This window comes from Sus scrofa, chromosome 13 (genome assembly GCF_000003025.6).
Source record: "Sus scrofa isolate TJ Tabasco breed Duroc chromosome 13, Sscrofa11.1, whole genome shotgun sequence".
Lineage (NCBI taxonomy): Eukaryota > Metazoa > Chordata > Mammalia > Artiodactyla > Suidae > Sus > Sus scrofa.
Window position 1 is genome coordinate 38,809,994 of NC_010455.5, and position 13,688 is coordinate 38,823,681.

Below are 13,688 nucleotides of genomic sequence, written 5' to 3' on the forward strand. Positions count from 1 at the left end.
GCTTTAAGTTGGGTCTACACAAGCGGCAGGTAAACAGTAGAGAAAAGGAGAGATACACCAAGGAGGCTGGGCAGCCCCAGCGAACCAGAAAAACCTTACTTCTGTCTCGTAAAATGAATCCTATTTTGTAGCTGGCAACATATCCACAGGGACACCTTTCACAGCTTGTTTACAGAGTGATACATTACTCCTTCCCCAAATGCTGTCTGTCGATATGGATATTCAACTGTCATGTTTACTTGAAGTACCACCTCACTGAAGAGTATCTCTGACAAAGGCCCACCCTGCACCTGCCCTGAGGTTTTAGTCACTGATGTACCAGGGGTTGGTGGTGTTGGTTTTTAACCTAATACCCACAACTTTTTCTTGGACCTCCCTGTCACAGTCAGCAGGAATGCAAAGGAGGATGCTTATAGTGACAAGTGCACCCTTTGATAAAAATCATCGGGCCTGATAAAAAATCTAGCTTGGCTCTACTGGGAAGAGATAAACAAAATACAAGATAATTCTATAAGAGCAGCAGCTGGCAGGTATTGAGTACTTAAAACAATATATGCTAATACTTCATGTAGCCAAACTCACTGACTCACACTGGGAGCTGAGATGCATTATCATACTCAAAAGATAAGAAAACGGGGCAATTCCTGTTGTGGCTCAGTGGGTTACGAACCCAACTAGTATCCATGAGGATGAGGTTTGATCCCTGGCCTCACTCAGTGTGTTAAGGATCTGGCATTGCCATGAGCTATGGTGTACGCTGGCAACTGCAGCTCTGATTCGACCCCTAGCCTGGGAACCCCCAAATGTGCAGCCCTAAAAAGAGAAAAAAAAAGAAAAAGAAAAGAAAGAGGAGAGAAAAGGGAGACCTAAGGAGAGTGATGCAACTCTCATCACACAGGTGAAATCAGAATTGTGGTCTCAGGTGTCTGATCTCAAATCCCATGGTGTTTTATTAGCTGTGTGACCATGAACCCGAGGCTTAAGCTCTTGAGCATTCACATTCCTGTTTTTCAGTCCTGTTATTTCAGGAGAAATAGCACCCAGTACACAGAGTCAAGATGAGATAAGGGTTCTAACTGCAGTTCTGTCCCTGCTAAGTTCTCAACAGATGTCAGCAGGGTGCCACTCCATCCCCCAAGGCCTGGTTCCAAAGACAGCCTTCAAACAGGGACACAGAACTGAACAGAAGAGCTGGGACAACTCAGCAAAACAGATGGGAACTTCTGCCTGATGTGTCTTTATATCCATCCCCCTTCCTCTGCCTCACCCACACCCACAACAATAAAAACCCAGTCTAATAACATCTCAAGACAAACAGAGAAAAGGTGGGTGGTTATTTAGATTTAATACTCTTCTCTTATTAAGTAACATGTTGGTCTAAGCTCTTCTGAAAAGACATTTCTCCCTTAAAAAAAGAAAAGAAAAAAACCCTTAAGATTCAACATTTCCCCCTAGATTCCACTCCTGGGTTAAATTGAGCTTTGCTCTCCTAATTATTTGATGAGCTTCACTGCTTCCAAAGCAACAACATATACCAGAACATTCTGAGTCAATGTGCCCCTGTTTAATACACTACAATCCACAGAAAATGACAATCACAATAATTAACAGTGATTAAGTTACAGGATGTGCCAGGGACTGTTCTAAATACTCTGCCTACACAATCTAAATCTCACAATAACAATAAGATGGGTTATTATGTTATCCTATAATGTTAATACATGATATACAGGTAGTATTATAATGGTGTTATATAAATATTCTATACGTTTATATGTATGGCATTACATACACTTAAATAATACATTAACCTTGTAATTTTTTCATATAATATATAACATTATGGTATAATGGGAATATTATCATTACCATATTTTTACAGACAGGATAAACTTAGGCTCAGAGAGTTTAAACCACGTGCCAGAAGTCACACAGCAGGTAGGTGGCCAAGGTGGGATTCATACCCAGCTACATCTGAATCCAGATTCAGAGGGTGTAGCCCCTCTCAAATAGAGAAGCCCCACCAAACAGGGCTTCCGTGCTTTTGGAAGAATGCAGCATGGGGGTTCCTTCTGGGAGGACACCAGTTTAGCAGGGCCTCACACTAAAGAGGCCTGGAAGGCAAAGAAAAGGCATCAGAGCAAATCTCTCAATCCAGGGCACTCTCGGGCAACTCAAAGCACCCTTCTCTGCTGGGGAAACTACCAGGAAACCTACCAAGATGGCGAGAAAATGGCTATCCCTAACTGTTACCTCCCCCACCCCTGTGTTGCACCACCAGCCAGGCTTCCAGATCAGTCACTTTGGTGGAGTCCTTTTTACCAATCGAATCTGCCATCATATGTCTCCTGATAGTTTCCTCCACCTCCCCAGCCAAATGCTACCATCCACGTGGCTTTACAGGAAGGAGTCGGGAAACACAACACACACTTCTGAGAAGGCTCCTTGGTGAAACCACTGAGGAAACTGGGCGCAGACAGGACAGCATCTCAACATCAAAGCCGGGTCCAGCCTGTCCTGGGTGTACTTTTTCTGTTTTACAAGCAACTTCTTCTGCACTGTCAGCAAAAACGCAAGGGAGAAAATGGCACTTGGTTCTACAGAAAAAGGCTTTGTGCAGTGGACTTTGTAACAGGGCTAGGAGGCGTTCCCTAGAGTTGTCCAGTCCTCAAGCCCCTAAGTGGCTCAGGTCTGTGCACAGTGTGTACACACGTTGTGAGGAAGCACAGCCCATCCACAGATGTCCGGAGGGCAATGCTGACCGCTAATTATGCACCCCCACCTCCACCTCCATGGAGGGGCTGGCAGGAGCCAGGGCTGGGGGAGGAGCAGGAGAGAAACTGCCAAGAGGGGAGGCACAGCTTCTTGTCAGGAAGGAGGTTACAACCCTAGGGACGGTTGGAAACAAAAGTTATAAACTCTCCACCCTCAGGAGAGCTCACAGCAGAAATGGAGAAATGCCCACAGAAAGACCAGGATTCCAGGTGCATTTAGGGAGTGAGCAGAGATTGAGGTGTGTGTCTCTGAGGCTGGACTCAGAGAGCATAAGCTCAGGAGCAGCAGGCTGCCAAGTTAACAACATGCTGCATTTTCCCACCATGAGAAAACAAATATGGCTCTTTCCCATCACCTCGAGAAGAGTATTGATGACCCTTTCCACAGCATCTGCCAGGAGTGTGGCTTTCAGGCTGCTTCTGCTGCCTACACTGTGAGGGCTAAAAGTGGAGCCAACTGAGGGCCCCAAGAGGGACTCCCTCCCTTCATGCTGGAGGACCTCAACCAGGCTACCTACTCTCTCCTCCCCTTGAGCCTCCACTTTCTCATCTGGAAAGTGGGGATAATAATCTCTTTTACGAAACTGAAACATTAAATTAATGTACTATATAAATGTTTAGCAGAGGGTCTGGCACTTAATAGCTGATCAAATTAGCTGTTATTATTATTGAGAAGGCATCTTCTTTAACCCAGTAAAGGAGATATTATCATTGGCAAGGCCTCATGTGGGAGAGATAATGAAATTTACATCTAATTCTTACAGAGTGGATTAAAACAGAAGTAAAAATAAAACAAAGGCTTTAATGTGCTATGAATATTTTGTTAGGTGACAACAACATGGCCACAAATATGAGTATACTGTAATCATGAAAAGAGACCCATTTTCTCATTCTAATTTCCTGGTCCCACTACGACCTTTTTTCCTTTTCAAAGTTTATCACCTTTGCCAGCATGTTGTGTATATTGTAAATATTTTAATATCTTAATTCTCAACTCAGAGCATCTTGCTAACAAAATTTCCTTGGATTTCTTTTCTTTTGTTTTACCTCTCTCTCCCCATGAAGACAACTATGGCATTACCAGGAAAACCAAACAGCTACACTTTATAAAAGAAATCAGTACCAGGTATTTGTATGCTGACTGGACCACGTAATATGTGGTGGTTTCTTTTGCTTTAAGTGTATTTTAGTTTCTGTTTCTTGGTACCTCATCGAGGATTAAAACCCAATTAGTGTGGGTCTTTAGTCAGGTGAAAACCCAATTCTTCCTGGAGAAGCTCCCTGGAAAGAGGGAGTGTGCAGAACAGAAGGCTCATCACTTTGGCTTGTTTCCTTAAGAGAGTACAAGGGCACTAGCCAGTACCATGTCTCTGTGGTTCACTGAGTCACACTCAGCTTCATTCTATGCATGCCATGGCTACAACTCCAGCTATTTATTACCTGATGAATTATAGGAAAAAAGAATCACTGAACCTCAGAATGCTCAGCTGGTACAATCACTCAGCACCAGCTGCATCCTTTTGGCAACAGTCCTATTGAGAACACCTCCTGAAAAGACAGCCTTTACCCACTGGAGGATGTAGCTGTATCTATTTATGTATTCACACCCACTAATTTCTTCACCAATACTTACTGAGTACCTATGGTATACCAGGTACAATGCTCCATGTTAGAGAGACAGTGGTAAACAAAACAGATGCAGTTCTAGCTTTTAAGGAACTTGCAGAAGGACAACCAGACCAAAAACTGAGAGGGAGAAGGCGGGTGAGTTTTTCAACAGATAGATTAACAGGGAAAGTATTTAAAGAAAAAAAAAAAAAAAGAAAGAGTTGTAGCCAAAGTGGCTCAATCAAGGTTTGAGAAGCCAAAAAAAAGACTCAACCAGATGATGAGAAAAGGGACTGTAGGTGAGGCCACAGGAAAAGCATGCTCAAAGTGCAGGAGGTAAACAACTGATCTTTGAAAAGATAAACCAAATAGACAGAGCTGACAAAACTGATCAAGCTGGGGGTGGGGAGAACACTGAAAAATACTGTTACAGATCAGGGTACAGAATGACAGATACAACACCAAGTAAATGACAAAGGAATGCCATCAACAACTTGATGCCATTAAATCTGACAACTTAAAATGCATACATTCCATTAAAATATATAACTTATCAAAACTATCTCAAGAAGAAAATGAAAGGAGTTCCCGTCGTGGCTCAGTGATTAACAAATCCGACTAGGAACCATGAGGTTTCGGGTTCGATCCCTGGCCTTGCTCAGTGGGTTAAGGATCTGGTGTTGCTGTAAGCTGTGATGTAGGTTGTAGATGAGGCTCGGATCCTGAGTTGCTGTGGCTCTGGCATAGGCTGGTGGCTACAGCTCCCATTCGACCCCTAGCCTGAGAACTTCCATATGCCATGGGAGCAGCACAAGAAATGGCAAAAAGATCAAAAAAAAAAAAAAAAAAAAAAAGAAGAAGAAAATGAAAGCCTAAAAAGCTCTATAACCAATTTAAAAAAAGAAAGCACCAGGGCAGACAGTTTTGCTGATGAAATCTATAAAACTTTCAAAACAATAGACCAACCTGATCTTTTTTTTTTTTTTTGGTCTTTTTAGGGCCACTCCTGCGGCATATGGAGATTCCCAGGCTAGGGGTCGAATCGGAGCTACAGCTGCCAGCGTACGCCACAGCCACAGCAACACCAGATCCCAGCCACGACTGTGACCTAAGCCACAGCTCACAGCAATGCTGGATCCTTAACCCACCAACTGAGGCCAGGGATTGAATATACATCCTCATGGATACTAGTCGGGATCTTTACTTCTGAGCCACAATGGGAACTCCCATAGATCAATCCAATCTTATACAGACTGTTCCACCAAAGATAGAGAGTTCAGAGTTAAGAAGTAGAACTCCAACACATTTAAGCAATTGGAAGTAAAATAGGACAACTAAAATATCTGTGATTAAGACCATATAGAACTATATATTAATGAAAAATCTTCCCCAAAAAAGGAATGAAAATCCAGATTGCAGACAGATGCATGATGGGCTATGATCCTACCTGGAATGCACAAAGTAACACTGTTTATAGCTGCATATATACATAGTAAAAATGTAAGGCTGCAGATAAGGAGCTGTATCACCTGCACACCAGTGATTCCCTCTCAGGAAGGAGAGGGACTGGGTGGGGCACACATAAGGCTTCTTCTCTGCCTGGAAGGTTTCATTTATTCTTACAAAAATTCTAAAGCCAACAAGGCACATTGTTGCTGTCTATTAAGTCTATATGGGGGTACAGAGGTGAATGTTGTAATAGTCTATGTTTAGCTATATGGGTGAAAATTTTTATAATTAAAAATAGTAATAGGGAGTTTCCATCGTGGCACAGTGGTTAACAAATCCGACTAGGAACCATGAGGTTTCGGGTTTGATCCCTGGCCTCCCTCAGTGGGTTAAGGATCCCGCGTTGCCATGAGCTGTGGTGTAGATTGCAGATGAGGCTTGGATCCCATGTTGCTGTGGCTCTGGCATAGGCTGGTGGCTACAGCTCCAATTTGACCCCTAGCCTGGGAACCTCCATATGCTTCAGGTGTGGCCCTAGAAAAGGCAAAATAAATAAATAAATAATAGTAATAAACATGAATAAATTATGGCACAGCTATGCAATAAAATACCAGACATCAATTAAAAATAATGCAGTCCACTTATGCCCTCACCAGCAAAGAGAGACGGTAAAATACAGTATGTGAAATAAGAGTCAGGACAATAGATAAACCTATTTAGGTTTGCACACACACACGTACAGAATCAGCTGTGCACGTGCAGAGTGAGGGCCCTGGAAGAGCACAGGCACCAGCTGTTGACAGTGATTGATGATGTAGCTGGTGTAGGGGGCAGGCAGCATAATTGTGGGCATTATCTTTTATCTTTTACATTATGTATTTTTAAATCATTACTATGGAAACATATTGTGCATATAATGGAAATTACAATAATGTTTATAAAAAGGCTTTGACAGGCAGGGAAGGAGGTTGAGAGTCATGAGACAAGGCTGGGCTGGTGGCCGGGACAGAGCCTTAAAGGCTGGGGTTGGGGGGTACTGGGGCTCCAACTGAAGTTTTAAAGTAGGGAATGACATGATGAGATTTGCCTTTAAAAAGATCCCTCTGGTCAAGAGAGAGAAGGCAGCCAAAGGGTTCCTGGAGGCATCCAGACCTCCTGTAGTCTCTCTCTCCAGGCACCTTTAAGACTCTGAAGGTGCAGAAGTCATATCTGTTTAGGCTTCTTTCCACCCATCTGCCAGTTATTTATAGAACAGCACTCACTGCTCAGTTGAAATATGTGAGCAATATATGCAATTTAAAATTTTCTATTAGTCACGGTAAAATGGTTTTTAAAAAAGCAGGTAAGTTTAATTTTAATAATATAGTTTATTTAGCCTGATATTACTATCAGTTCAACATGTGATCAACAGAAAAAATATTAGAGATATTTTCACCTTTTTGTGCACTAAGTTTTCAAATTCCACTGAGCAGTTCATCCTTGCAGCACATCTTAATTGGCACTGGCCACGTTTAAGGAGATCAGTAGAGGTAGGTAACAGGTGCCTACCAGCACAGTTAAAGAAACATAGCACATGCAATTTCAAAGAGCCTCAGACTTTGAAAATCCACCGCTCTATATCTCGGCGGTGAGTGACCAACCAAAATGTATTGAGACCCACATGAAAAGTAACATACTCTCCAAAAAGATTTTTGTATCCATCTGGATTCAGAAACATTCAAAAGAGCAAGCTACTTTACAAAGGGTTTAAAAACGGAGCCTTGGAGTTCCCATCGTGGTGCAGTGGTTAACGAATCTGACTAGGAACCATAAAGTTTCGGGTTCTATCCCTGGCCTTCCTCAGTGGGTTAAGGATCCGGCACTGCCATAAGCTGTGGTGTAGGTCGCAAACGTGGCTCAAATTTGGTGTTGCTGTGGCTCTAGCATAGGCCAGCAGCAACAACTCGGATTAGACCCCCTGGCCTGTTAACCTCCATATGCCATGGGTGTGGCCCTAAAAAAAGACATAAATAAATAAATAAATATAAAAATAAAAATAAAATGGAGCCTCTAGGAAAACCAATGGAGATGATCCTTAGGTCACATCCCTACTTGAATGGAGCAATAAATGAAATTCTTCCCCAAACAAATGTCTAAGATCTGTTCTAAATAATGGAGACCTGCTCTATCCAAACTAATTCCCGAATTAACTAAAAAGAGACTGAAATAATTTTTTAAACCCATGAAATAATTATATTTGTATTCCCTTCTTGTTCAGGTTATTTACTCATTATTTTTTGTGGTTTTATTTATTTATTTATTTATTTATTATTATTATTTTTTAGAAGTTAGGGTTTTTGTTTATTTATTTATTTATTTATTTTTGTTGTTGTTGTTGTTGTTGTTGTTGTTGTTGCTATTTCTTGGGCCGCTCCCGCGGCATATGGAGGTTCCCAGGCTAGGGGTCAAATTGGAGCTGTAGCCACCAGCCTACGCCAGAGCCATAGCAACTCGGGATCCGAGCCGCGTCTGCAACCTACACCACAGCTCACGGCAACGCCGGATCATTAACCCACTGAGCAAGGGCAGGGACCGAACCCAACCCGCAACCTCATGGTTCCTAGTCGGATTCGTTAACCATTGCGCCACGACGGGAACTCCCTTATTTATTTATTTATTGGCTGCTCCTGTGGCATGTAGAAGTTCCTGGGCCAGGGATCAAATCCATTTCACAGCAGCAACCTGAGCCATTACAGTGGCAATGCAAGATCCTTAACCTGCTGTGCCACAAGGGAACTCCTATCTATTCATGTATATAAAAGGGATGTACTTTTTGCTACTGATATGTAAAGGCTCTTTATATGTTCAGGATACAACATGTAGCAAAGTATCTAGCACACAGCCAGTACTCTAGTAAATATATTAAAAAGGTATAACATTTCATCAAAGGATGAATGAAAGTGAATAAACAAAATGTTACATATGCATAAAATGGAATAGTATTCAATCATAAAAAAGAATGAAGCACTGATACAAGCTACAACATGGAACAACCTCGAAAACACTATGCAAAGTGGAAGAAGCCAGACATAAAAGGCCACATATTGTATGATCCCATTTATATGAAATACCCAAAATAGGCAAATCCACAGAGGCAGAAAGCAGACAAGTGGTGGCCAGGGGCTAAGGGAAGAGGGTGAATTCCTTTTGAGGGGATAAAAAAAAAAAGTCCTGGAATTAGATAGCGGTGATTGATACACAACATGTGAATGAATATAATGCCAAAGAATTATTTCATACTTAAAATTGTTAATACAATGTTATATGTAGTTAACCACAATTTTTTAAAAGTGAGGGTAAAGATATCTTTAGGCAAAATAAAAGATAGACATCTTGTGGAAAACATCTTCATGAAATAACAATGCAAACTAAAATGCTATTAACTACTCCAGAAAAGGGAATGATGTAAATAAAAGCCAGGAGAACATTCTGTGAGGCCTGGGAATTGACAAAAATGGTTTAAATGTGAAGTTTTATCAGTACTGTGAGAAATCAGCCCTACAAGTCCCTGTTTCAGAGTCACATATTTATGTGAATCATTCAACAATGATAAAAATTCCCATACTCTCTGGCTTTCTGTGCTTCCTCCCACTTTCCACCCCCAGCCTGGTCCTTCTGTTCAGAGATCCTGCAGCAACACCCGTTACATCTTCTGCTCCCTTCTCACAAGCCATTCTGCTGTGTTTCTTTTTTACACTTGAACTTCCTGCAAAGCTTTTATCTTTAGGACAACATTTCACGGGTGCAATCTTCCAGAAAAACTGCTGTTGGTCAATTTGAAAGATTCTCGGGTGGTGTTATAAAGGGGCAGCTTGGCACAGGAGTTAAGAACACAGATGCTGGAGCCAGCTCTGCCATTCGTTAGCTGTGTGACACTGGACAAGTGACCTAAACATTCTGTTCCTACTTCCCCTTTCTGTAAAATGGAGGTAGTAACAGGATTCCCTTATAGTGCTGTTGTGAGGATTATTTGAGTTAACACACGTAACACTCTTTGCTCAGAAAGTGCCTATCTAGGATCCAGAAGGTAGAAAGGTAATTTCTTTTCTTTTTTTTGGCAGCATACAGAGGTTCTAGGCCAGGGATCAGATCCAAGCCACAGCCTGCAGTAGCACCAGATCCTTTAACCCACTGTCCTGGGCTGGAGATTAAACTGTGTCCTGCTGCTGTAGAGACCCCACCAATCCCATTGCACCACAGCAGGAACTCCACAAAAAGTGCATTTAAAGAGTTATCCTCATTCTGGGTGATGAAGTGGAAGGCCAGGGAGTATATAGTTTGGACTCATTGCTGTCCCTGCACTCTGTTAATAGAACCTTAATAAATAGCTGGAGAATGAATACACAGTGCTTGCCCTAGGAGGCCTGTGGTCAACAGCCTCACAGAAGAGCCTTATATACATGCTGACAGAGCATGAATATAACCACATGCACTTGTGGGAGAGGGAGGACAAGTTCCACAGTTGAGAGCATCTCGGGTGGCCTTCTGCAGGCTGGGCATGGACCCAGAGAGAAACCTGGGATGGGACTGTGGATCTGCCCCCGTCTCATGACCCCCAGGCTGAACTGGATCCTAGATAGGCACTTTCTGAGCAAATGGTCTTCAAATTCCAGCCAGCTCCTCGGGCCAGAACTGTCCAAATGAATAACCCTGGCAAAAAGGCAGGAACTCTGGCCACAAGGGGGGTCAGGCTCTAACATGACAGCTTTCCCAGGGCATCTTGGAGCACTTTGGATTATACATGACTTTCACCTTCCTAACCCCACTGAAGTTCCCTTGCTGTCTCCTCATCCAAGAAAAAGTATCTGCAAAATGCCATAACTGCTCCCAGCAAACCAAACTCCAGACATCATCCTGTCACGACAAATACACTAAGGCTGTTTCCACATTTCAAGTCCACACGTTGTTCATTCACTCTTCTGTGTGTTGGGCAAGTACCACAAACCTTTCTAGAACAATGTAAGGCCCCCAAAGAGAGACAACAGTAACACAAGGTGGTCAGATAATGGGCTCTGCAGCCTCCGAGACCTGGGTTCAAGCCCAAGCCCACCATGTATCCTTAGGTACCTTGTGGAATTTGCTCAAGACTTAGTTCCCATTTAACACAGACATGACAAGACTTAGACTTCCTAGGGTTGCCAGAGGAGTAAATGAGTAATTTCTGCAAAGTGCTTTGCATGCTACCTGGCTCATACTGTGTGCTTGATAAATGTTAGCTCTAAATACCTGCAGAGTGTCTATGAGGTACCAGGCACTGTTGTAGGCATAAGAGATGATGCAGAGAGTAAAACACAGTCCCTGTTCTTTTGGCGCTTACATCAGGAGGTGATAAGTTCTACAGAGAAAACCAAAGCATGGTAGGGGACTAGAGATAGTGGGAGTAACTGGCATTTCCTATGGGGTGTTCAGGGCAGGCATCTCCAAGAAAGTGGTGTTAAAACAGAGACCTAAAGGGGAGGCGTGTCTTAGATGGACAGAATAGCATATGCAAGGTTCCTGGGGCACAGCTAAGGGGCAGTAAGCCTGGTACAGCCGGAGTAGGGTACGTGAGTAAGCAACAAGCAGAGAAGGTCATGAAGGGGCAGGAACCAGATGGTAAGGGTCTTAATAGATGACTGCAAGGTCTTTGGATTTTAGTTTGAGTGAGACGGAAAACCCACAGGAGGATTCTGAGCAGAGAAAAAACCTGATCTAAGGTTTGTTTTGTTTTGTTTTGTTTTTGCTTTCTTTCATTTTATTTTTTTATCATTTATTTACATATATATATTATTTTTTTTTCTACTGTGTACAGCATGATCTAAGTTTTAAAAGGACTCTTCTCAGTGCTATGTGGAGAAAATAGCTTTAGGGATGAGACAAAGGGCAGGAAGGAGGTGAGGAGGTGAGGGACAGCAGGGACTTGACCGAGATGATGGCAATGGGGTGGTGAGCACTGACAGACTTAGGTACATATTTGAAGGTAGGGAACAGGGTTTGGAGAGTAAACTAAAAGAGAAGGAAAGGGAGCTCTCAGAATTTTAGCCTGAGCAATTGAGAGGGTGGAGAAGACTTACGGGAACGGCAGATTTGGGGACAAAAATTAAGAGCAGACCTATCATGTTGGAAACGCCACAGTTGCATGAGTATGGATCCCCACATGGAGATGTGGTGTCAAGAAGTATTTGTAAGACTTTCTGGAACTTTCTTGACATCTCCAGTCAAACAGTACAGGTCAACAGAACTGCCCATTCCTGACAGGATGATGTGGAAGACAAGGAAACACATACCCAAATGACCCCATATGGAATGTTTCAGTACCTTCCTTTGACAAAAGAAACTAGAACTAATACTAGTTGGCATGTATTTAGCATGAAAATAACATGTTTCCCAGTCACTCCTCACTGGCATTCCGATCCGCATCATCAGTGCATGGATGGGTTCTTGTTGGCAGCACCGAGGTTCAAATATTCAAGCTGTCAGCTGGTCTAATTAGCAGAAATCACAGAATATTTTTGAAGAGATGTTCTGTAACAGAGGTCTTTCCGAAATCCAATTTAAGAAATCTATTTTTTTCAGTCTCCAAGTACTGATCTGCAAGTGATGTTTCTAAAGTGTCTAGGGGTTGCTTTCTAAAGCAAAAGGAGCATTCTCCCTCTCCCCACATGCATCCATCTGAATTACGGCACATTTGCAATGGGAAAGGCTTCATTACAACCTAAGGAAATCCACATCCTGCACCTCCAGGTCACAGCCGGGCAAAGAGCGGCCTCGCGTCCCTCCGGAAAGGATAATTAGTTTTCTACCCTTTAATCAAGGAGAGCAGATTGTTGTTTTTCTAAAGTTTTGCCTGGGGAGAGCCTGTTCTTTCCCGAGCATATGTTTTTCTAACCAGGACTCCTTGTTTGTTCCCTACTTTCCTGTGAGCCAACACTGGGAGCCCTCCCTTGTCTGAAATGAGAATCTGGAGCTCTCCATTGATGAGAGCCACTGGCCCCTCAGCTCCAGGGATGTGGAATCAGGTCACGATTATCCCAATTCATCAGCACCACTGACCTTTGCCTTGTGGACCAGGAGAATCCTCAACTTCTTGTCATTGAGATGACATTTTTAAGGTTTAAAAATGCTTATTATGTGCCAGACATGTTCTAAGTGCTTAATAAATGTTAGCTCATTGAATGCTCAAAATAATTTTATAAGTAGGTACTTCTATTATTCTCACTTTACAGGTGAGGAAACTGAAGCTCAGAGAGGTTAAGTGACTTATCCAAAATCACACAGCTAGGAGGTACAGACCCAAGATCCAAACCCAGGCAGTCTGGTTCCAAGAGAACATGAATAGAGAGAAACAGATGTTAAAACCATTGCAGAGGCAGTAACAACAGAGGAAAGGAGGCAGGAACTAAAATGCTTACTATGCACCAGACTCAAAGTCAGTGTTACAGGGTTGGTTCCTCTTTTCATGAAGTACAATTGGACTTTAACAATAATAACAATAAAGGTCCGAGATTAGACCTATTTTTTGAGTTTCTCTACATCTGTAAGTAGCAATCCATGCAGACTAATTGGTATACATCCATTACACTTTGATGAAAGTATAATTCTAGTTAAAATATCTTATTTTTGTAATTTAATTTAACTAAGTTTTTCTTTTTATGGCCACACCTGTGGCATATGGAATTTCCTCGCTGAATTGGACCTAGCTGCCAGCCTATGCCACGGCACTGGCAACACTGCATTTGAGCCAGTTCTGCAACAGATGTTGCACCTTGTGGCAATGTCGATCCTTAACCCACTGAGCAAGGCCAGGGATGGAACCCACATCCTCACAGAGACATCACA

At 42.6% G+C, this 13,688-nt stretch overlaps 1 protein-coding gene across 3 annotated transcripts in view; it reads right to left on the reverse strand.

Annotated features, from left to right (window-relative positions):
- The window catches only part of ARHGEF3 (Rho guanine nucleotide exchange factor 3), a 342,982-nt gene that overhangs the window by 227,376 nt on the left and 101,918 nt on the right, over nucleotides 1–13,688 (reverse strand). The window lies entirely within an intron of this gene.